The sequence below is a fragment of the Triturus cristatus genome, chromosome 7 (genome assembly GCF_964204655.1).
Source record: "Triturus cristatus chromosome 7, aTriCri1.1, whole genome shotgun sequence".
Lineage (NCBI taxonomy): Eukaryota > Metazoa > Chordata > Amphibia > Caudata > Salamandridae > Triturus > Triturus cristatus.
The window spans coordinates 2,592,454-2,617,598 of record NC_140590.1 but is presented as its reverse complement, the minus strand read 5'-3'; the positions used below and the strand labels follow the sequence as shown (position 1 = coordinate 2,617,598).

At 46.4% G+C, this 25,145-nt stretch overlaps 2 long non-coding RNA genes across 2 annotated transcripts in view; one reads left to right on the top strand and one right to left on the bottom strand.

The window, feature by feature from the left end:
* Positions 1–7,011: 7,011 nt before the first annotated feature.
* On the bottom strand, positions 7,012–13,027 carry LOC146808663 (uncharacterized). The gene is made up of 3 exons (XR_014965479.1): positions 12,816–13,027; positions 9,367–9,514; positions 7,012–7,673 (listed from the first exon to the last, which is right to left on the bottom strand). It is a non-coding gene; the product is annotated as an uncharacterized LOC146808663 (long non-coding RNA).
* LOC146808662 (uncharacterized) overlaps positions 12,659–25,145 on the top strand; it is a 32,937-nt gene continuing 20,450 nt past the window's right edge. The window contains exons 1-2 of the long non-coding RNA XR_014965480.1: positions 12,659–12,734; positions 14,922–15,063. This is a non-coding gene — a long non-coding RNA (uncharacterized LOC146808662). The remainder of the gene's footprint in view (positions 12,735–14,921; positions 15,064–25,145) is intronic.

Genomic DNA, 25,145 nt, shown 5'->3' with positions numbered 1-25,145 from the left:
TACAACAGCTGGTTCAGTAGAACTCAGAGTATTCTAAGTTAAGTTATATGTACCTGGGTACTTATGTGATCTTTCACTTCGATATTCTTAGGATACGTGTGTGGTAAAACAACAGCAAGCTCAAATCCCAACCGCTGCTCACCAATGTGAGAAGTTGGCCTGATATGTAGTGCTCACTATTCTAGTGATCACTGTGTATCATTCCAAACGACCCTTATTGATGATTGGTTGTAAGTCAACCTTATAGACCAGCTATCCTAGTAGCGTGGATACGAGCAGTCTTTAGGATAAACTCTAGAGGGCGTGTTAAGCCAGCTGTTTACCATCACATATACCCCTTGAATACCAAGTGAAAGGACACCACACAAGTTGTTATGAAAATAAAGGATATTTATTTATAACAAGACTACCCTGGCTCTTTATGAGTCAGGGAGCTAAGCACACTACAAAACTCTTATGAAAATACTTCTGGTTGCACAATTTACACAAGGGCCCGAAGGGCACGAAACCATTTACACTGCAAGTGGAATGGGAAAGGTTGGATAGTTTAAAGTTACTGATTCCGGAGGAATCCGATCAGTGGGACTAAACGAAAAAGGAACTGGACACTTGTTGAGCGAACCTGCGATGGAGCACCGAAATGCTCGAGTTACCTAGCCCAGAGGCTGCGGCTGCGTGAAGTTCGGCAAGATGTCGGGAGTCCTCGTTGTAGTCTCAGGAGCCTGAAAGAAGAAGTTGCTGGCAGGCGACCAGTGTCGATGTTCAGCGAGATCCAAGCCTGGATCGGGGATGAAGGAAAACCTGAAAGCAGAGGGGACTCAGTTCTCAACCGCTAGCCAGCGATCGTGTGGGTACCAGGAAGGTACCGGCTGAAGTCACCTCGACCAGGTGGGTGGATGACGTCGGACTCGGCTGTTCCTTGGACCAGGAGGCGCGGCGGCGACCCGGAGGGATGGCGAGCTGTCCCACGAAGGTGTCTGCTGTCGATGATGCTGGGCCCAGGAATGGGGCAGCAGGTCTTGGCAGTGGCAAGCCCACGTGGGGGAGTCAAGATGACGTCTGGAGTGGACCAGGAGGGTCCGGGGTACTCCTCTGTTGAAGGGGAGCAAGAGCCAGTCTGGAGCAACCAGACCAGTGATGAAAGTCTGTCGTGGTGCGTCGTGAAGAGGGCCACAAGCCGGTCGGCGGGTGGTCGGACAACGCGGTGAGCAGTAAGGAGCAGAAGGGCCCCCACGCAGATCCTGTGGATGCTGGGGAGACAGACTTCGGTGCTGGAGCTGCTCAGGGTTAGGGCTTCTCAAACCCTAGGGGCACTCACTCGAGGGTCCCTCGGTGGGCGTGCTAGATAAGCGTCGTGCAGGTTCTGAAGATGGCCGGTCCCGCAGGTCTCGTCACACCTACGAATCTCAGCTGAGCTGATGATGTAGGTAGAGGTCAGAGATGGCAGGGACTCGGGTCTCGTCGAGCTGGGCAGTCTTGATCCGTTGGAGAGACGTACAGCAAACCGCAAGCGCTTAGGTGGTGCCTGCTGGTGCAGGGTGGCTACTCCTTAGCCACAAGGGAGAGTCTTCAGAAATAGTCAAGAGTTCCTTTCGTGGAAAGTAGTTCAAGATTCAGAATTATCCAATTTGGGAAGGGGACTCGCTCCTACCTTTATTCTAAGAAAAGGGGCTGGCCCGTGACTAGGTCTACCTATGGGTGGGGCCAGGAGGGGGGTGGTTACACCCCTATCCTTTGTCCGGCTTCGCCCCAGCTCAGGGGCAGGGTTGCCCCCGAAACTGGTTTGAGCCGGGCTATGCACAGTGAGCACCGGGGTGCCACTTGCAATCACCTTCCTTTCAGCCCTGCCTACCTGGGATACACAAACCCTGTCTGGGATGGTGCTAACACCGCCCTCGACAGGAAACCCTTTGTCCAAGCTCCCTCAGCTGGAAGGTCTCCCAGCAGCAGGAGGTCAGACTTGTGTCTGGTGGCAGCATCCATTTTGTGATGCTGAGGCTTGAGTCAACTTCTAACCGGGGTTCAAGGTTACGTCCATGTCGTGCCCCTCTAAAAGGGGGGAATGCTAACCTCGTCGCCAGAATTGGCGAGGGGTTCGTATCCCAATTCGTATGACACCTTACTCGACATGTGTGGGTGATGCGATGCCAAAGTTAGCAAATAACCGCAAGGATTATAATGCATGTTAAAGTAGTTGGCCCGCGTCACCATGGAACGGCTATTAGGACTTGGTTCCGCAAGCCGTCGACGGGCTCAGCTCGCGCCAGAGCACCGTCCCACATGATTCCCAGCACTCTGCCTTCAGGATTGATAAGGCCTGCCATAGGAGTGACTGATAGGAATCCATGTGCCCATTTTAGGGTTAGATGTAGGAATACTACACCTACAGCAACGGGTGATTACACCACTTTGCCCCAGCTGTTGTGCAGCCAGTTGTGTCAGATTTGGACGGCCATCCAAGGGTGGCATAATACATGCTGCAGCCCCTGGTAGGCCCTGGGTACACCGATGCCCTGGATACCTGTGGTATGCTGAGACAGGGACTGACAAGGCGGCCCAGTTCCAATTAGTGGATGCACCTAACGTACATGTGTGTTAATTTCGAGAGAGAACAGCTAGGCTGTGGGTCTGATTGGCAGGCCCACAGCCAGGGAAAGTCGTAAACCAATGAAGCAAAAGCAAAAATCTGGGTGATCATAGGATTGCAGACCCTACTCTCCTACAGTCGCTTACCTCATTTTTCAGCAAGTACTGAGAAACAGCGCTTGCGCGTTTTGGCTTGATTACCTGCTCTTCATCGTAGAACCCCGACTCTTGACTGTACTTCTGGGATCCTCTTCTCTGCAGCAAGGGTGGTTTTGGCACCTGATTCTGCTGTTTAGCAGCCTTCTGCTGTTGCTGATGCTGACCACACCCCTCACTCTGCACCTGTGAATTCAATGATGGATTGTCATCATTAGTAGACGGTGGATTCTTACACTCGGATTTCCAGTGCCCTAATTTTCCACAGTTGTGACATGGGAACTTCTTCTTCGCTTCCTCTATGTTTCCTTTCCCTTTTCCTGGACCAAACCTGGATTTATTTCCTGGGTTATTTGCTTGTTCAACCAACTGAGCTTCCTGTCTTTCTGCAACTTTCACCTGTGCCCACATTGCCTTTTCTTTCATTTTCCTCTGCTTTGCCTCAATCTCATCACTGAAGTATTTTGCATGTCTCAAAATCTCATCAATCTTCTTGCTCTGCCAGTCTACGGTATGCTGCCTTATCATTTCACTGATTTCCGGCCGCAAACCATACACAAATCTATATACAAAATGGCTCAGGTCCTTGTCACCCAGATGTTCATCTCCACTGAACTGTTTGAAAGCTAAGATTAGTCTTTCATAATATGCATGGACTGATTCCTTCAATTCTTGATGTGTTCGATCTATTTTAACCCAGTCTGTTTCCTTGGGGGGTACCTTATTTTTCAAAAAGGCCATAACCTGTTCGTACTTCTTCATGACCTCCTGATCTGGAGCTCCTGTCTTTGGATCTCTTGAGTATTCCTTAGTGGGCCAGTCTGTGACTATTTCACATTCTGCCCACAGGTCTGCTGGTACAATTATATCAAACAGACTATTCAGGTCGATCCACAGCACTTTTGCCAACTTCACAAATCTATCGACCTGTCTATACCACTCGACGGGCTTCTCCCTTAGTCGAGGGAAATCATTTGTAAATGACAAAATATCCTGTCTGGTCCATGGGACATGTACATACCCACCTCCTGGAATCTCCCTCATGGGGTAAGCTGTCACTGCTTTCTCTTTTTCTTTCAGAGGAAATGTCGAGTAAGTTCTATCTGCCCCATCCTCTCGCTTTCGGTACCATCTGTCTTTCCATCTTTCTACGTCTCCCCATTTTCTCAGCAAGGCAATCATCTCCTTAATCTGCCCTGTTCGGCCTGCATTGTTCAGATTCTCAATGTCCTTATCTGTAAAATCCACTCTGTAAGGCTTTTGTAAAGCTTTTACCTTGTCCATGTCAATTCCCAATTCACTGGCTATTCCTTTCAACCTGTCATGTATGTTCTTTGCTCTCCATGTGATGCTTTTGCACAGGAAGAGGATCTCCCCTTCCTGATAATTTTTCAGCGTTTCTGTAGGGATTGTTCCTACAATCATCTCCTCCATTTTCATATGTAGCCTAGCTACATCAATTCCCTGGAATTCTTTTTCTTTTCTCTGCAAAGTTTTCAGCCAATCATTCAAATCTTCAGCAGTTATTCCCACAGATTTTTCCGCACCCCCTGGTTCTGTCACTCTTTGTGGTTCTAAGATTGATCCTCTGTTCCCTTCCACACATCCAGAATTCAAAATTGAATTAGTCTGCACACTCAATTCTCCTCCACATATGGTATGTCTCCACTGATTTTCTCCCATTCTCCACGGTGTTTCTCCTGCTCTCATTTCTGCCTGCTCCGGAGGAACAATCAACCTATTGCCCACATATGGTACTGTCAAACCACTTTCACCCGTCCTCTGCTTGTCAAAAATCGGCATAACCGGGCCTATTGTCACAGGCACTGTAACTGCCTCAAGATTCTTAGTCAGTTCTCTGATTTTCTCTGTCAGTTCAAAGGTAGTTCTTGCTAGTTCTCTGGTCTTTTCTTCCTCAAGTTCATTCTCCCTTTCTATCTCTCTTTCTCTCTCTCTTTCTCTCTCTTTCTCTCTTTCTTTCTCTCTATCTTTCTCTCTCTCCTTCTCTCTCTCTATCTCTCTCACTTTCTCTCTCTCTATCTCTCTCTCTTTCTCTTTCCGCCAGAGAACAACTGCTTTTCAATCCAGGGGTGGTACCCTCTGTCTTAATAATCCGCAAGGTGTCTCTCATTGGGGTCACTGCTGTTCCTACCTCTGGTTCTCGTCTATACGGGGGTGGTCTTTTATAGAGCATGTCTTCTAAGACATCGTCATCAGACTCATTCGCCCCATATCTCCTGGGGTCTATATTATGTTCTTTCTCTGTACACTTTCTCCCTTCTGACTCCTCTGCTGTTCTTACAGGATATAATCCTTCGGTCATACTGGCGTCACGCCATCGTCTCATCCGGTCATGATGGGTTTCGCGATCATACTTGCGCCCAAACATATACCGGTAGCTACCCCCACCCCTCTGTTTTTCTCGCTCATGCATTTCATCTTCCCATTCAGTTAATGCCTCGAATTGCATCGGCCTAGGCCGAGTCTCTAGACACATCATCCGCTCCCGTAAGTTTCTTAGTATGGCCAGATTAAATGAGCCATGTTCCGGGAAAGCTAAAACCCCATCCTCTTTCGTATACTTTACCCAGTTATCTAACCAGATACAGGTATGATACCCATACTTTGCAACCATGAAGGATGCGGGGGTTCTTATCGGAGGAAGTAACTGTCCTTCCCTAGTCACAATATCTTTATCCTTGTCAAACCAGTTCTTTACTTTATTAAGCAAGGATTTCTTTTTCTTTTCTTCTGCGTGGTAGTACTTTTTCTTATTTTTCCCCAGCTGTTTGTCCTTTCTACAACTGTACAATCTCCTGTCCAATTGCAGCGCGACTTACACTAACGCACCAATCCTGGAACGTCTACGTCACTGACTCAGTCCACGAATCCCAGCGCGACTCACACCAACGCACCAATCCTGGAGCGACTACGTCACCCTGTATGTCTCCCAATCCTAGCGCGGCGTACACTAGCACACCAATCACCGGGCTTTCACCGTTCCAACCCACTGTCCAATCACAGCGCGGTCTCCCTGACGTCAGCAGTCGCTGCAGCAGCTTCTGCTCCTGTCTCCTGTCTCTCTCGTCTACCCCTCCTTTACAAAACTACTCGATAGACTTTGTTTCAACTTCTACAAGTCTGTTAGTTACAACATACAAACATCTCCATTGTCTGCTTCGCTAGCCACATAACAGCAAAAGACCTTTCCCACGAGAATTCTGCCTTTCCCGAGAGCAGCGCTTACCTCTGCCCTACTACAGAATCGTTACTTCCGTTGATAAAGTAGCACATCCCTCTACTATACCCTTCTAACAAGCACCAATTAACTGTTTTCTCCGGAATGCTCCTAAGAGTTTCACAATTATCCAGAATGCCTTCTCATTCACGCACTTTCACACCAGAAAATGTAGTACATTCACACAGAATTCTGTCTTTCCCGAGAACAGCGAACAGTCTGTCCTACTACAGAATTAAATCACACGTTAACAAAGCAGCGCTTACCTCTGCTCCGTCCTTCTATCAAGCTCAGTAAATACCTATTACCTTTCTTAGTGATAAGCTTTTACGGAATGCCATACGGATCCCTGTGACCTAAGACCAGAACCTCACAGATAACCTTCGCTATCATATACACTTCTCTCACACAGAAAATACGTTTCTAATGGCAACACATGGCGATGCTACCTCATCGAACCCAGACAATGCGACGCGCAACTTCAATTGTCACACGTTTTCCCCTGTCTGCATACAGGGCCAACAATCCCGGCTTTTTTTGAGAGCAGCACTCCCTCTGCTCTACAACGGAACTGTCACTGACTCCCTACATCCCAGAAGCCGTACACAATACATAAAACTCAATACAACTTCGACATATAGTGTTAGTACAAATATCAATCAATAATCAACAAGCCTAAATACATGCAAATTCGCCAGATCAAGACAATAGTAAACCATCATTCTGCTACCAAAAAACTGGTGCAGATCGGAGCTTCCGAATCCCCTCTACTTCCACGGACGGAGTGATCTCACAGTCACACACGCATACACACATCACACGCTGGTGGGGCCCATTACACCAACATTCATCCTACCACTCTTATCCGTGCCATGTATAAGGGGAAACACTTTCAGATACCTATCCAATCTGCATGTACTTTGAGGTCAATGGCATCTACTAGTTGCTTATAAATCTGACAAAAACATTTCAAATAATACGGACATAAATTCAATAAACATGACAAGAAATAACCACCCGACACAGAGATTCAAACAGAATTATTTGTTTATCTAAAATTATAAGAAAAGCCAATTAAATGCAAATTCATTTCTCTCATATTTACCTATTCTGTCTAAATGTCAGATCCTAAGTCAGAACCGGTCCTCAGTAATTCCATCAGAGTTTCTATCCGTCATGTAGAGTCACCGTTCTCTCCATCAGCATAGGGACCTCGGATCATCAGTTCGGGAAGAAGTGGCGCTAGACCTCTCTAGTCTACTAATATTTATACTAAAATTTACATTCTGTAATGTTACAATTTATTGTTCAGAGCGGATGAATGGCGGAAATATGTCATCTTGGTACATTTACGATACTGTGCAAGATTTTCTCACACTTAGATTGTCCCACATAATGAATAGAAAAATTAGATGTCCATAACTAATTCGATACTTCTACGGATGTCTCTTTTAGATAATTTGTATCCCAGTTGTGGGATCATCAGTTCATAAGTTCAGTATTCGTATTTGTAACAAACTTCATGTTCAGGGGCTCTTGGCATCCATCCTGGATTTGTCGTCATGATCATGGCTTTTCAGTTTTGTCGAGTGGGCAAGGTCACAGGCAGCGCGAAGCTTCCTTGCAAAAATTTCCATCTACTCGAATGCAGGCTGCGGGTGGTAGCCATCTTTTGGTAGGCCACATTGGTCAACTTAAATGAAATAAGACATAAAACAGAATTACTACACGGAAATGATTATACAGTGTTACTCCCCTGCTAATACCCTTATGTGTATGTATTTATATAGCCATTTGCGACATCAAAAGCCATTAATGCATATTAATTATATGCGCAAAACACAATAACATCACATAAGCAACATCTATTTCTGTCAGTTTGCTCACCAACTTAGTTCATTTATTATTTTAGCCATGCAATAGCATTCCCACGTGTAATTCTCTTGTTAATAAGGTTGGTTAGACAAGACTCGACAAACTTTTAATAATTAATAATTAATCAGTAGTACTTTTAATTATAACATGCGAAAATGAAACAGGTATTCGGTTTTAAAGAAAAAACCCTGCTCCATCATGGTCTCCTACCCAGCAGTTGCGGGTGAGGAAGTTTTATTTCTTTATCTTCACAGAATCATCAATATGTTACGCTTCCTAGGAATGTGTATATAAAATGTGACTTTTGGCTTTTTTCCTCACTGTAGGTAGTTATTCCACATGGAACAGACGAACTTGGAATAGCGTCTGTTTTCTGTATCCATTGTGTTCTCATCATTTGAGCACTTTAGCAGCAGCAGCACTATAGGTCCTGACGTAAGCCCCGCCCACGCCTGGGCAGTAAGGCTGAAACATGTTGAACATCTTTTTCCACCACATGAATGCGGTTTAAATCCATACCGCTGGTGCACTGTTTTTATAACAATTTGTATGCTCACTAGTTAGTTTTAGTCTCACTTTCCTCACATTATTTCTTTTTTTTGCGCTGTGCCCTCGCTCACACTGTTTCTCTTCATATGTGGATTTAGAATATCCCATCAGGGTAGGTACTAAAAACATCCGTGATCTCCTCCCTCTCAGAGAGGGGGTTGTAGCCCTCAAAGGAACTAGGTGTTTCCTTTGAGAGGAGAATCCCATATGATGAAGCATGTCACCTTTGGTGAGTGAGGGATTTCTCCCTTTAAAGGGAATTGCCCACGGTTAGCTCTGTGGTCTTTCGCCAGTGGTACTGTGTTGATTGTTTCAGTGACTATCTGTTAGTGGCATGCCGCACACATTTTCTCTAACATTTTTTGCGTAGACCCAAGGATTTCGTATTAATTTGTTTGCAATTATTGGGGATGTAATCCTCTGCGGGTCTTTAAATTTCCCTAGGACCCTCCTGCTATGAACCTTTTTGTTTGGTAGTGAAAGTATCACTCCCCGGCATACCGCATGCACTGATCCCGTGTAGTCTGTTTTGTTGACTTACTGCTCCCCGACGACCTTGATGCAGCACCAAAGCAAGAAAAAGTACAACATGTCTGGAGGGTCAGATCTACCTCCGTACCAAGTTTGTAGGTACCAAGTCCTACTGGAGCCGCAGCATATCAATATCCGGGGTACCAGCAAACAATGAGAACAAAAGACCATTCAGGACCCAGGAAATACCAGAAGCAAGCACCCAGTAAGGGACGTCAAGACACCTGAGTCCCACTTCCTGAGTGGCCCAGCTGTCCCGAGATTGCCTCTCCAAGTTGCCTCCCCGTGAGAACCTCAAGACTCTCGCAACCCGGCTGACCTGTTCGCTCTGCACCCGGCCCCACAAGCCCCAGCACCAACAGATAAGCCCCACTCTCGTGGTACCCAGGCCTTGGTGACCTCCTCCCGCTAAGAAGACCTTCCGGCCTTACCTGTTACTCCCAGTGTGCAGTGCATTTTCAAGTGGCACCCTTAGTCTTTGCGCACCAGCTTCCAAGACCTCAGAACTCTGCTCCCAGCCAATCCGGGATGCTCCCGAACTTCTCCTGCTAGAATCTTGGTCCAGGTCCCGACATTGACCTAAAATGAGAAGGTGAGTCCGGTGATAGCATTGCCTGAATTTCTATGTATTTCTCTGCTTTTCCCCTATTGTTTCCATGGTGTGTAATTGTGCAAAGAATGTATATATTAATGGGACTTTGAAAATTCCTAACTCTGAAAGTATCTACCTTAGAATTGTGTTTATGGTCTTAAAATTGATATAAAAATCAATGTTATTTTTACAACTTGGTCTTGGATTTATTCTTGAGTGTGTGTCTCATTTATTGCCTCTGTGAGTACAACAAATGCTGAGCACGACTCTCTGATAAGCCTAACTGTTCGCCCACACTACCACAAAAAGAGAGTTAGTATTATCTACTTTACCCTCTGCCTGCCCTCTGGAGATTTCTCGAACTCTCTACAGAGTGTACTTAATTTTAGTTCACTGTGGAAAGAGGCGCTTTCCTACAGGCACCGTGTTTGGCAGCAGATAAGGGTCTTCAGGTGTGGGGGATGCACCACATAGTGCTGGGCAACCTTGTCTGTGCCACTTCCTCACTAGGGGAGGTACCTGAGTGGCACCAGATCTTGGTAATCCCGGGGGCGCACACAGCCTGTCACGACCATTACCCCATGCGCCTCAGTGGGCAGGCACATGTCAAGGTCCCAGATCTCTTGTTCCATGTGTACCTTACTGACTAACAACTTCCTCGTTCTTTTGGTAGTTTCCACAAAGAGATGGCGTGCGCGGCATGCCCAGCTGTAAGCTAATTTGCATAACTCGAAGACATTTTCCATAATTTCCAGGACGGCCCCCACGAAGGGTGTCAGGCTGGTCAGAGGCTACCTTGACTGGCATCCATGTAGAGTAGGGGTGTCTCGCGGGTTTGTGCTCTGAGGAGAGAGCTCCAGGGGAGGAACGGGCTATAGTCCCATTCTCAGCAAATTCGATGGACATTTTCAGTTTGATGTTGTCCTGAGATATTAGTCAGGCTTGAAGGAGAGAACAACTGTTCCTTCACCCTTTTATCCCCTATCTCTAGCTTGAGGGGTTCTGTGAAGGGGATGCCTGCAACCGAGCCTGAGACCCCGTGTATGGTTGAAGTGCTCTTTGATAGGGGGACTGTCCCCTCACATAGGTACAACCTCGTTGTCCCTGTATCTAGTAGAAAAAGGTAAGGCATCCCGTAGATCAACATCGTGACCACAGAGTCCTCCTCAGGGCAGCCTAGGGCGGACGGTAGTGGTTATGTGCCTTTGGGCCCCCAGTCACTCCCTGGTGTGACTATCACTGGACCCTCACCCTTGCTGTCGCATCCTAGGGGACTGGTGTATTCTTCCTCGCTGTTGCTAGTCGGGTTATTCTTTAGACCCTATATGATGTTCCCGGCCACTCTTAGAGTGTATATTTTTTTGTGGGCTGAACATGATGGCTGGGGGTCGAGCTTTCGGAGACTCTCGCACCGAACTGGGATGAGACCAAATTTGTCTGAGTGTGCCAATCTGGCAACCTCTTTGTTCTAAGATCTGGTTGTTTGCTGCCTGGTGTCGGGGCCCTTCGGCCCCCTCGACCAGCATACTGGAGTAACCCCTTTCAGGAACATCAGTGATGGCAGGCATTAGAGAGTGTACCTCTGTACCTGTGTACAAGCGATGCTCCTCCGTAATGGCAAAGGAGCAACGCCCCACAGCCCACGCCAGCAGACGATAAAGAAAATAACAATCACACAGTTATTTTCATTTTATTTATGCTGTCTGTGCGAGCCCGAGCCCCGCAATGACTATAGGACGGGGCAGGCCGCGTATGTCAGGGAGGAGTAGAGTGTGCGCATGAGTGCGCATGTGTGCTTGGCTGACCAGCCTAGGCCGGCCAAACACACATGCATTCATTCATTTCTTTAAAAAAATTCAAACATACATTACAACAATAATACATACATTTAACACATATACTAACACTTAAAACACTAAAAAAAATTGGATATTTTTAACAAACTATATTATTACTGTCGATATTAATAACTTCCATATTATTCAAAACAATATTTCTTACCCGCATTTCGATATTCTGCACCACTATATTTTTGTAAGCCGATATTTTGGCAACTCGATATTTAAAATTCGATATTTAGACTGTTCCCCCATGCAACCACCTAAGGTTTCTCACTCTATATAATAATGTAGATTGGGGTTAGCGTTAGAAAACTGCGCCCTTTACAACAAGGCGCAAGGAAGGAGAATTGTTTTTATTTCTAGTTCCTTTTCCGACTTTGCAGGCGTACTGCACTGGGCCGCACGTATGCAAAGTCGGAAAAGCTTTGCATTGTGCCAAGCATAGTATTTTGTACCGGAAGGGGACCCTTCCTGTTCAAAATATGCTGCACTTATGCACACACCCTAGCGCTGTGGCGCTAAGGTGTGTGCATGGTGCACAGCAGCGGTAATCAGCGCCGGCGCAAGGTGAAGGGGAGGAGAGAGACATATATTTCAAGATATGGTGCTCTCCTGCTCTTTCCTTGTCGCGCAGCGCAGCCTAGCAGGGGGCTGAGCTGCGTTGCGTGGAAATTTTGTAAATCTCCCCCTTAGTACATAAAACAACACACACGGGGGCAGATTTATGACGACTGGCGCATCCCTGCATATCAGCAGGGATGCGCCAGTTATTATGCGCCACAGCTGCGCCACCATGGATGCGCTGCATTTATAATGCGGCGCACCATGGGGCAAAAACGGCACAGATGCGTGACGCATCTGTGCCGAAAAGTGGCGCATTGCTGGAGTTGCGTCGCAAGCGCGACGCAGCTCCAGCAATGATCTGGGGGGCCCTATCTTTAAAATGCTGCGTCAATCCTTACGCCTGCTTCAAGCAGGCGCAGGGTTTTGACGCAGCATGGGCCTAAAAGTGACTGAGTGAAATCTTGTAGATTTCACTCAGCCACTTTTAGGAGGCGTTCCTGCGCCGGAACGCCCCCACCTGCTCTGGAACGCCTACATGTGGCGCAGGGCTTTACAACGTGACGCATCTCCCAGATGCGTCACGTTGTAAATACCCCGCACCATGGCGCAGGATTTGCGCCGCTGCTGCGTCACAAAAGTGACGCAACGGCGGCGCAAAAGTGGCGCAAGTACAACATAAATCTGCCCCACGGAGAATAGCAACCTGTGAAAAAGTGCAATTGTTGGGGGCGTGGCTTGAGTGCCGAAGAAGATGGCGGCCAGCTGATTCTGCTCCGGGGCGACTTCGAGGGAGCCGACAAAGGTGACTGATGAGGGGGCTCCAAGGAGGGCCTTAATTGAAGTTTTGGCCGTCGGAACCTCCACTGTGTCCGAAAATACCTACACTGTCCCGTGCCTCGGATATGCGGCGTGCTGTGTGAGGAGTCCGCAACCGCCATCTTGTGCTCTCTGTGCCTTTTACCTCGCGCAGCGGTCACCACCTCAGGGAAATGCCGTTTTTCTCAAAACATTTAAAGCATCAGCAAGATACCTTTTCTTTATCTCTCTAAGACCCAGTTTACTTCACAGAGCAGTTTCTATCCACAGTGTGCCACTGCAAAGGAAATACGTGCTACATGGAATGACACCTTCTATTTTGCTTTAATTATTCATTTTTAACTTTAAAAATGTGAAACTCGTTCTGACATGCAATGAGCTTTCTAACTGATCTGTGACTGCCATCTTGTGGTTCTTTTCAGCATTTACGTATTGCTACATTTTCTCTTCACTAAAATGCCATTTTTCATGTACATACCTTATTTTTGTTATCCTGGAAGAGAGTGACTGCCAATTTATGGTTCTTCCTAGCGTTCATCTAGTACTGCTATTTCTCTTCATATAAATGCAATTTTTCATAGAAATGCTTTATTTATTTATTGGAAAAGGGTTTTCCTTCTATTCGATGGTTATTTCATAGTGAATTCATCTCTGTGTCATTCCTTTCACCTTGTGATCTACAATAACTGTTTTCTCAATTGCTGGAAGATATTTTACAATTCGGCCACTAATTCTTATACAGTATTACTGTTTCTTTTGTGATCGATCTGAAATATCTGCGCTATCCCATTGGGAACTTTCAACTCTCTGCTCTACAAACATGTGCCTGCTTTTTCTCTCATGTCTATGGGGAGAACCAGAGGGGGGACGAGGCACCATTTCACCCAGTTTATCTACCTCCCGTCCAAAACCTACCATACTGCCTACCTCTAATCCCTTTTCTGTCCTACAAGACGTCATGGATAACCCTACGCAAACAAATGTGCCTCTTCTCACTGAAGCATCGTCCACCATGTCCTCTCCTATGCCTGTTTCCGGACCTCCTTCCTCTCAAGTCAATAGTAAGACTACACCCAAAACAAATGCTTCCTCGTCACTGTCCTCCATTAAAAAAGTAAAACCAGATCCTCCTCCACCTACTGTTTCTCCTCCACCTCCCACAATCGAATTGCTTCTTGATGAAACACATGCTCTTAAGCCGTATATGGAAGAAACAAATACTCGTCTACAAAGCTTGGAGGATAATTGGTTTTCACTTCAAAATAAACTTACTTCTGTGGAAGGTCAAATCGAGTCGTTGCACGTCTCTTCGCGACAAATCTCCCCTATGAAAGCTGAAATCTTACAACTTCAGAAGCAGGTTGAAAACCTCAAAAATTGAAGTAGATGTAATAATCTACGTATTTATGACTTACCTGAAGGATTGGAAGGAGCCAATCATTTAGCCTTCTTCAGTCTTTTATACCACAATTGCTTGAAATTCCAGCTTCTCCCCTTTTGAACATACAAAGGGCTCACAGGCTGGTTCGTCCTCCCTCAGCTTCTTCAACTCAACATAAACCAAGAGGTGTCATACTCTATTTCCTGGAATATACTGACTTGTTCAAAGTTCTACAGGCAGTCAAAATCAAACTTCGCATCTCCTAGAAAGGTTCACAGCTATATTTCTCACAGGATTACTCCAAAACCACTGCAGATAAAAGGAAAAGCTTTCTTGCTATTCGACCAGCACTACGAGATTTAAATGCCAGATTCGGTTGGATACACCCCTGCTTCTTCAAAGTAACTTATAAAAAACAACAACCACATACGAAGATCTAGCTTTACTTCATCATTTTCTTGAAAACTGCAGAGAGGATTCTATGGATTTTGCAGGAACATCTTCTTCCTGAGAGTTTTATTATTTTTTCGATGTCAAGTTGTAGTCATGTATTTATCTTGTATTTTCCTTGTCCACAATATTTGAATTAATTATCTTATTTTTCCATGTCTTCCATTTCAGGTGTCATTTTCCTCTTGTTTTTATCATCCGTTGTTCTTTACCGTCTAACATATTTCAAGTTTTTTCGTTTCTTATCTTGTTGTTATATTTGTAGTTAGGTATTTCTTTCATGCCTTCCTTGTTCATGGCAAATGAACTAACTTTCTCTTTTTCCCATGTCCTTCCTTTTAGGTGTCATCTTCCTACGGTTGTTATCCTTCATTGTTTACTATTATTTAGAATATTCCTCCCTCGTGGTCTCCCCCAGAGACGCTAAGCTGGTTCGTCTTCTCATCCTGTGGCCTCAACACCTCCACCCATGTTTGAGTCTTTGGTATGTTTCAATGTTTTTCTTCTATCTCTGTCCTATATTTACCCCTTTTACCCTTCCTTTTCTTTCTTCTGTGCCCCCTTTTCCTTTTTCCTTTATTTGGTTCTACTTCAATATCTCTCTTCCTTCTTTTCGTATATCCCAAGTCAATCTTTACCTCACTATCATTTTCTTGCCTTCTTTCATATTTCAATTCAAAAGCTGATTACCGTTCTTCTCTCTTTAATTATTACGGTTTGTTTATTACATTTGTATTTATGCTGTAATATTGTAAGTGTTCTACTTTATGGTTGATGTTAGACCTGGCACCGGGCCCCCTCAATGTTATAAATGTGGTGAACTAGGTCACTTTGCCAGTGATCCCAAGTGTCGCCAGTATGTGAAACCAGCACCCACTGGTGCTCTACCGAAGCAAGTGGCTACAGTAGCCTTTGGGGAGGAGGTAGAAGTCCCAGAGCTGAACCATTGGCAGCAAGAAGGAGGCCCCACCAGGGAGGAATTCTGCAGGGAGCAGAAAGAGTGCCCCTCTCTATTGGGGATGCGGCAGCAGGCTGCAGCCCAGGCCAATGGTGATCAGTCCGGTACTCACTTAATCTACTGGGAGAACGACCTCCTGTACTCAGAGCCTAAGGTTGCTGACCCTGGGTCAGCCCGTGCGCTGGTGGTACGCCAGAAGTTCAGAGCCTTCCTACTGTGGCTGGCTCACGACGTTCCGTTAGCAGGGCATTTGGGGCAGGACAAGACCTTCGAAAGGCTTGTCACCCACTTTTATTGGCCCCAAATGCGCAGGAGTTCTGACACTCACTGCAGGACATGCCAGACTTGCCAGGCAAGTGGCAAGAGTGGAAGGAAGCTGAAGGCTCCACACCAACCTTTCCCTGTGGTAAGTACCGCATTCCAGTGAGTGGGGATTGACATTGTGGGGCCACTGGACCCCAAGACCGCCATGGGCAACAGGTTTATCCTGGTCTTGGTGGACCATGCCACCCGGTACCCTAAAGCCATCCCTTTGAGGACAGTGATGACCCCCGTGGTGGTTCGGGCACTGATGGGAATTTTCTCACGAGTAGGATTCCCTCTAGAGGTGGTGTCTGACAGGGGAACCAATTTCATATCGAAATATATGAAATCCCTTTGGCAAGAGTGTGGTGTGACGTACAAGTTCACCACCCCTTACCATCCCCAAGGAAACGGGTTGGTTGAGAGATTCAACCGAACCCTAAAGGGCATGATTATGGGTCTTGAGGAACCCATGAGGCGTAAGTGGGACGTCCTCTTACCATGCCTTCTCTTTGCGTACCGTGAGGTGCCACAGAAGTCTCTGGGGTTCAGTCCCTTTGAGCTTCTGTATGGCCACCCAGTACGAGAACCTCTTAGTCTGGTCAAGGAAGGCTGGGAGCAATCTCCCAGGAAACCTCCCCAGAATGTATATAGTTACATGCTGGCCTTTTGGAACCAGACTAGGCGTTTCAGGCAACTTGCTGAGGCAAATCTGGAAGCCAGCCAGGAGGAAATGAAGCGGTGGTACAACCAGAATGCCACTCTGGTTGAGTTTCAACCTGGTCAAAAGGTATGGGTCCTGGCCCCTGTGGAGCCTTGTGCACTCCAGGACAAGTGGACAGGACCCTTTGAGATTGTGGAGCGCAAGAGTTCTGTCACCTACTTGGTGGACTTGCAGTCTCCTAGGAACCCCTTGAGGGTCCTCCATGTCAATCGACTGAAGCCCCACTTGGAGAGGTCCGAAGTGGGCATGCTCTTGGCCACAGATGATGGGACGGAGGAGGAGTCTGAGCCTCATCCTGACCTCCTGGTAGCGTCAGAGCGAGACGGGTCAGTGGATGGAGTTAACCTCTCACCCACCCTGACCCCTGAGCAACAGGATGACTGTCGCCAGCTGCTGGGGCAGTTTCCTGACCTGTTCTCCCTGGTTCCTGGTATCACAGATTGGTGCGTCCATGATGTGGATACAGGAGACAGCTTACCTGTGAAGCACAAAGCTTACAGAGTAACTGACAGGGTCAGAGCCTGCATCAAAGAGGAGGTCTCAAAGATGCTTGCTCTAGGGGTGGTTGAGTCCTCCAGCAGTCCTTCGGCCAGCCCAGTGGTCTTGGTCCCAAAGGCTGCAGCGCCGGGTGCCACACCTGAACTCCGGTTCTGTGTGGACTACAGAGGACTCAATTCAGTCACGAAGACTGACGCGCACCCCATCCCCAGAGCTGATGAGCTCATCGATCGGTTAGGGGCTGCACGGTACCTCAGCACGTTTGATTTAACGTCTGGGTACTGGCAGATCGCCTTGACTGATGGGGCCAAAGAGAGGTCCGCATTCTCCACACCAGATGGGCATTTCCAGTTCCGGGTTATGCCATTTGGGATGAAGAATGCCCCTGCCACCTTCCAGAGGTTAGTCAACCAGGTGTTGGCTGGGCTGACCGAGTTCAGCGCCGCCTACCTGGATGACATCACAGTGTTCAGTGGCACATGGGAAGAACACCTGCGACATCTCTGGGAAGTGTTGATGGCACTGCACAAGGCAGGCCTCACGATCAAGGCAAGCAAGTGTCAGATCGGGCAGGGTTCCGTGGTGTACTTGGGACACCAAGTAGGGAGCGGCCAGGTGGCGCATCGTGGCACCTTGACAGAGCTGACTTCGAAGAAGCAGCCCAGAAAAGTGATATGGACTGACACATGTCAGAAGGCCTTTGACACCCTGAAGACTGCCATGTGCACGGCGCCCGTGCTCTTGCCTCCTGACTTCTCCAAAGAATTCCTAGTGCAGACAGACGCATCAGAGCATGGTGTAGGGGCTGTTCTTTCACAGATGACTGAGGAGGGCTGGGACCATCCTGTAGCCTTCATTAGTAGGAGGTTACTTCCACGGGAACAAAGGTGGAGTGCAAACGAGCGAGAAGCATTTGCTGTGGTCTGGGCGCTGAAGAAGCTAAGACCCTACTTGTTTGGGTCTCACTTCTTGGTTCAGACCGACCACAGGCCCCTCAGATGGTTGATGCAAATGAGGGGTGAGAACCCAAAACTGTTGAGGTGGTCCATCTCCCTACAGGGTATGGACTTTACGGTGTAGCATCGCCCTGGCACAGATCACGCCAATGCTGACGGTCTGTCCAGGTTTTTCCACCTTAGTGAAAAGGAACTCCCTGGGGTAGGGTAGTTCCCCCCACATTTCAGCTGGAGGGGACACGTGTTAGACCTGGCACCTTGGCGTGAGTTTCCCTTCCACTTTTTGCTGATGTGCCTCATTGTGTTTTGTTGGTGTTAGCTGCTCAGGGCACTGTGCCACTGCTAATCAGTGCCACAGTGCAAGTGCTCCCTTTTGAAAAGTGTATACATTGATTAGTGTCCATGTTTGGCTTATTTGGTTTACTATCAGCCCCTAGTAAAGTGCACCAGGAGTGCCAGGGCTTCTAAATGCAAATGCTGCTGGTGGGACTGCAGCACTGGTTGTGCCACCCACAGACGCGGCCTGGTAAAATGTGTCTAAGGTCTGCCACTGCAGAACCTGCGCGCGGTCTGGTACTGTCGCGCTGACTGCGCAAGTGCACCCACTTGCCAGTCCCTAAACCTTCCCTTAACTACATATTAGTCACCCCTCTGGTAGGCCCAAGGGCAGGGTGCATTGTAGGCATAAGGTAGGACATGCCCTGATGTGTGTGGCATGTCTTAATAGTGAATTACAGCCATTTTTGTTTTTCACTATTGAAGGCTACCTGCTCTCCATAGGCCAGAATGGGCTGCTGGAATTACTACACGCTGTAATCCCAAGGGACTCAGAGAGCAAGGTAGAAAGTCAAGTTTAGTATGCCTGAACGCAGAATAATAAAATACTTCTTTTAGTAAAGTTTATCTTAATATCCTGTGTTTGTAAATGCTACTTTTAGAAAGTTAGTATTTACTGACCTGGCCATTTCAGTCCGCCTCTGCTGTGTGTGTGTGTTCTGCCTAGCAACAGTAAAGGAGCAGGGCTGGGGAATTCCAAGAGACAGGCTGGCTGCCAGGTGGTGGGTAGAGAGATTACACCAGGATTGGTGGGAGGAGTACACCTTTGACTCTGAATAGAGCTGTGCTCTTCCACCACAATTCTGGCTCCGCCCCCTGTGGAGCGGCTGATGTCTCTGCCCTGCTGCTGAATGGAAAGAGCAGAGTCACCACAACAAAGTGCTCCAAAACTGGACTGAGCCAGGCCCAGGCCCCCTGGTGACAAATAACAAAAGAAACTTGCTATAAAAGAAGGAGCCCTGCTCCTAAGAAATCAGATCCTGTTTGCGCCAAGAAGAAACTCTGCCTGAAGAGAAGGACCTGGAAAAGCTGTATGGAGGAGTACTGTCTCTAAGCCTGAGAGACTGGCCTGCGGTGGGTGCCTTGCTGCTGGAAGGAGAGGGAGAAAAAGACTGGAAAAGACTTTTATTCAACTTGTGCTCTTAAACAATCTCCAAGGGCTTGCTGGTGAACTTGCCCCCTGAACTGCGCCCCAGGAACAGTGGGTGCTACCTTTACCCAAGAAGAAGAGAAGCTGCTGGAGGCGATCCTGTAACGCTGACCCCAGAGGACCTGTGTGCCCCTCATCTGAGCACCGCGACGTCTGCCACCGGGGCTACTGTAAGCACCGCAAAGGCCTGCCTGCCTGGCCCGAGCACCGCAAGCAACTATCCCCCGAGCCGTAGCTCGCACCGCAAAGAAGACTGATCAGGCTCCAAGTGCCGAGCCTCTGCGACCCTGCGCCGCCGAGATCACTGCAAGGACCTGCGCACCGTTCATCCCCTGAGTAAAGCCGACAGCACGGCGCGCTGAAGAAATTGCCCCCAAGCTGCCCCTCCTGCTTCTGAACTTGGTCGTGTGTCTGGGACCATCCGGAAGCGCCCTACGAAGCATCGCCGCCCGCTGACCAGGAGGGACGACAACGCGATGTGGGACGCCCCTCTAAGGACCCCTGAGGCTGCTGCGACCATCTTTGCCCAAGAACAAAGGTACTGTGAGCTGCGCGCTGGAGTACGACCTGTCCGTTGCTTTGGTCGGGCCGTACTGGTGCTTTCGTCCCGCTACGCTTTTCCGGCGTAAAGCATGAACTTTGGCAACCTTCGTAGCAGCTGTGCGAGGCGACCCGTGAAGGTACGGTCCGTACTCCATTTAAAGTATAGGACGGTGCTCATGCGAGAAGCGTGAGGCTTGGACAGAGGCGTACCGAACGTGTACGACACGTACCTACGAGGGTACGGTCCGTACGGTTCATGTCCCGAGTACGCGTGCTCACGCGAGAAGCGTGAGAAACGGCAAGACACGTTAAAAACCTCGTACGAAGCGTACCGAAGGCGCTAAGAAGCGCACAGACACATAAAGAAGCCTATTTTGAGTGGAAAAGTGTCATTTTAAGAACTGTGGACTGCCTAAAAGCATTGAAAGCAACTGGAACCTCATTTAAGTGAAGAACTGTATTTTAACAAGCCTGCGTAAAGAAATCTTATATATAAAGAACTTTATTTTGATATAAATACAGCCTTGTGTCTTTGTGTGGTGGGGTGGTGATTATTGTGTGGGACATCTTGAACGCTTAACCTAATGCCCTCTGGAATTTAGCCTGACTGCTCACGCCACGTTACCTAGAGGGTGAGCAGGGGTTATTTTTAAAGAGGTAATCCTACGCCCTGACTTAGATGAAAAGGGTCCCTGCTTGTCGCAAGTGTATACCTGCGCCAACCAGAGACCCCGGATTCTAACAGTTGATTAATGACTTTACGTGTTATCTCTTGGAACATTAAAGGTTTGGGTACACATATTAAAAGACAAAGGGTACTCTCCCATTTATATAATCTTAAATCAGATATTGCTTTCCTACAAGAATCCCATTTAATCAAATCAAATCATATCAAATCAAATTTATAAAGCGCATGGCTGCACTAGCTAGTGCGTCCCAGTGCTACGACAAGGACAAAGAACCCGATTTAGACAGCGATTAGAAACAGCACAGAGAGAGAGAGCTCAGACGGAGTGGTCAGATGGGAAAAGCCACGTTTTGAGCTTTTTACGAAAAGCAATCTCTGACGATTCCAACCGGAGTTCTGTAGGAAGCATATTCCAGTGGGTGGCTGCTAGAAAGCGAAAAGAGCGTCCGCCCATCCTGGCTTTCCTAATCCTAGGGATGCTGACCAGACCCGTCCCACTGGATCTTAGGTCCCGTGTGGGAGCATACGGAGTAAGGAGGTCATGCAGATAAGAAGGGCCCTTCTTCTGTATAATACGATGGCTAATACACATGGCTTTAAACAAAACCCGTTCCCTCACCGGGAGCCAATGCATGGAAGCCAGGGCCATGCTAGATGACGCTCTTCTAGGGAGCATTAGTACGAGGCGTGCAGCCACATTCTGGATGCGTTGAAGTCTCTGAACACATTTAATATTGGCACCCAAGTACAGAACATTACCGTAGTCAAGACGGGACGTCACAAGAGCATGAACCATCGTTTTTCTGGCTGACACGGGGAGTATATCTAATTTAACACTTTCAGAAGTTCTTAAACTTAAGCGACAAAGGGTAGGACATGTTTTTTCTTCCCCAGGCACTAGTAAACGTAATGGTACTGTAATTCTTATTCATAAAAAACGTAACGTTTATTTTCTTTCTCAGGACTTAGATGACAATGGTCGAAGGCTAATTATTCATCTTAAAATTAATGATACACCTATTACTTTAATTTACATATACACACCTACTAAACCAGACAACACCTTCTGGCCACACATTTCCTCTCTTTTGATGTCTATTGATACACCATATGTTATTTTCGGTGGAGACTGTAATCTAATTGTGAACCCTTATATTGACCGTACATCTAAAACACCTTTTATTTCTTCACCAATGCACCAGCAATTCACCGATCTCATTGCTCACAGATCCCTCGTTGACACTTGAAGACTTTGCCACCCACAACTCTTTGAATATACTTTCTTCTCCCCCACCCACATTTCAAAATCACGAATAGATTATTTATGTGTTTCAAAAGCACTAACTCAATCTATTTTAAACGCAGACATTGGATCCATTTTGATCTCTGATCATACTCCTGTAATACTAGACCAAGAATTACTCCCAGTCACCACTTCTTAAAAGAGATGGCGTTTTAATACTTTGTTATTAGCTGACCAATCTTTCACTTCCTCCTTTGAAGATTTCATTACTGAATTTTTTAAACATAATTTATTTTCTGTTTCATCCTTTCTATTGTTTGGGATTCTTTTAAAGCTTTCTTATGTTGCTACAAAGAAATGGGGAGAGAAGTTGGCCTGACGGCTAGGGCGCTCGACCTCGGACCTGGGGAACTGGGTTTGATTCTCGGGAATGACGCTGAACATCCTGTGATTCACTTAATCACTTAATCTCCCCGTGCCTAACAAAAATGAATGTGTGTCCTCATGTCATGTAACGTAACTGGTGCTATGTAAAGCGCTCTGATACCTGATTGGATTCGGGTCAAGTTCGCGCTATATAAAACTCTGCAAAACTAAAAATAAAAATAAAAAATTTGCCTCAGATGTTAATTTTTCTCCATTGTAAAAAGATATCTCCATAAAAGGTATTTCTCAGACCCTAAAACTTCTTCCCTATCTCCTCTCTTTGTTTTCATATTTTATCTCTTGTAAGGCTTCGTCCGGCACTTTTCAGGATGCTCTTATTTGCTTAATCCCTAAAGGTGGGAAAGACCCTCCCCTCTGTAAAAATTATAGACCAATATCATTAATCAATTCTGATTATAAAATCTTTGCTAAAATTCTTGCTCTCTGATTAGAGCCTGTTCTACAGTCTAGAATATCTCGGACAATACTTGGACCTTCTTTTATATATTACATAAAGCTAACAAATATCCCCATTCTCTTGCAGCCATCTCCTTAGATGTTGAGAAGGCTTTTGACCAAATGGATTGGTCCTTTATTTTTCATACTCTATCCTGGTTCGGTTTTGGTCCCAAATTCATTTCGTATATTTCTTTACTGTACACCTCACCCAAAGCCACCATTTTTGCTAATGGTTCGTTCTCTGACTCCTTTATCTTACAAAGAGGTGTTCGCCAAGGTTGTCCCCTTTCCCCTCTCCTTTTCATTCTAGCTTTACAACCATTTCTAGCCAAAATCAAGCAAAACTCTCAAATACATGGTTTCCTGCATGATAAACTTCAAGTCAAAATGAGTGTCTATACAGATGGCATTCTTTTATTTTTATCTAAACCACAACCCTCTGTTCCAGCCCTTTTAGCGAAGGTCAAGGCTTTCTCTTTACTTTGTGGTTACAAACTAAACCACGACAAATGCGAAATCCTACCCTTGAATATTTTTTGTTTTAAGATCTATATTTTCTCTACTAATTTTTCATGGAATCCCCAACAAATTAAATATTTAGGTCTTTTGTTTCCTCCCTCTATTAAGAAAACGCGTTCTCTAAATATGTCCCGTCTCTACTCTACTCTGTCTACTTCTACTGCTAAATGGCACCTTTTATATTTGTCCTGGTGGGGCAGACTTGATACCATCAAAATGATGCTGGCTCCCATCATTTTCTACATGATCTCAGCTATCTCTCTCAATATTCCTGCATACCTTTTCAAAAAAATTAATTCTATTCTATCAATATTTTTATGGAACAAGAAAAAACCACGCATGTCTTTAATTAAGTTAAAGTGCCCTAAATTTCAAGGTGGAGTTAATTTTCCAGATTTTCAACTTTATCATAACGCCTTCCTTCTTAAGCAACTCTCTAAATCATTGAAGGACTCTAGTCCTAATCCCTCTCCATTATGGAAGGACTTCGAACATTCCTTTTAAACTCCTTTTCCCTTGATGAATCCCTCACTTTCACTCATAAAGTTCATATTCTATCTTCACTTATACATAACACTACTCATAAATTATTTCACTCCTTTATGCTATCACACCTCTCACCTAAAGATCAATTTCTTAACTCTTCTATTTGGCATAATACATTTCTTAAAATTAAAATGAAACCAATTTTTTGGAAGACTTGGCGAGACAGAGGTTTACTTTGGATCCATCAGTTATTCTCAAACGATGCTTTCCTTACCTTCTCTGATGCACTAATACTTTCTGAATTACCAAAATCCTTTTCTGTCAAATGTAATTTGTTGATCAAACATTCATGGGCGTCCGCAGAAATTTTTCCAGGGGGGGGCGAACCTGGCAAATGAAGGGGCGTGGCTAATGTTAATGGGGGCGGCGCTAAAATGGCAGACAATCCGGATCGGGTAATGTTCAGGCCAACCTGAGAAAAACAAGCATTGGCATAGCCAATAGGTCTCGCCTTTGGGACCTTATGACTGACTCACTGACTGAAGAACTTATATAGCGCACTTCTGCCAAGGCGTCTTGGCGCTGGGTAAGTATGATGCCGGCAGTATAAGTATTTAGTTCTGCAGCAGGTCCCAAAGGCGAGACCAATTGGCTATGCCAATGCTTGTTGTTATATCTGGGCATGTTGAGAGGCTAGAGGACTGGGTCTCGATGTCGGGTTGGGAGCACAGCAATGACCTACTCAATTTGAATGTGTAGGTAATACAACCGGAGGCGTGAAATGAAAGGTTCACTACCAGGAATAACAGGAAGGTAGAAAGTTAGGCTGGTTAGAAAGGTAAGGAGGGGTAGAGGCAGGCATGGTGGTGAGGGGAGAAACAGATGCATGCTAGGAGAGCGCTGTGAGGGAAGGAGGCGAAATGGGAAGAGGCACTGAAGGTGGGTCGGGTAAAGACCGTAGTGAGGCAAACAGAAGGGTAGCGAGGGGTGAAGGGTAGACAAAGAAGTGAGGTGTAGGAGTAAAAGATTCAGGAGCAGAGACAGGTAAATCAAAGCTGGAGAGGGGAGAATAACGCAGTCGTAGAACCAGAGAGGGCCAGGTAGAGAGAGGGAGAGGTGTGTCAGAGACAGGTAGAGACAGCTGAGGAAGAGGGTATAATAAAGATTGAGGTAGACTGGTGAGGTAGAGGGGTGCGTTGATATAAAGGAAGTGCAGAGATGTGTCACAGATGTTACTGAAGAGGAAAAGAAGTAGAGATATTGAGAAAGATGTAAGG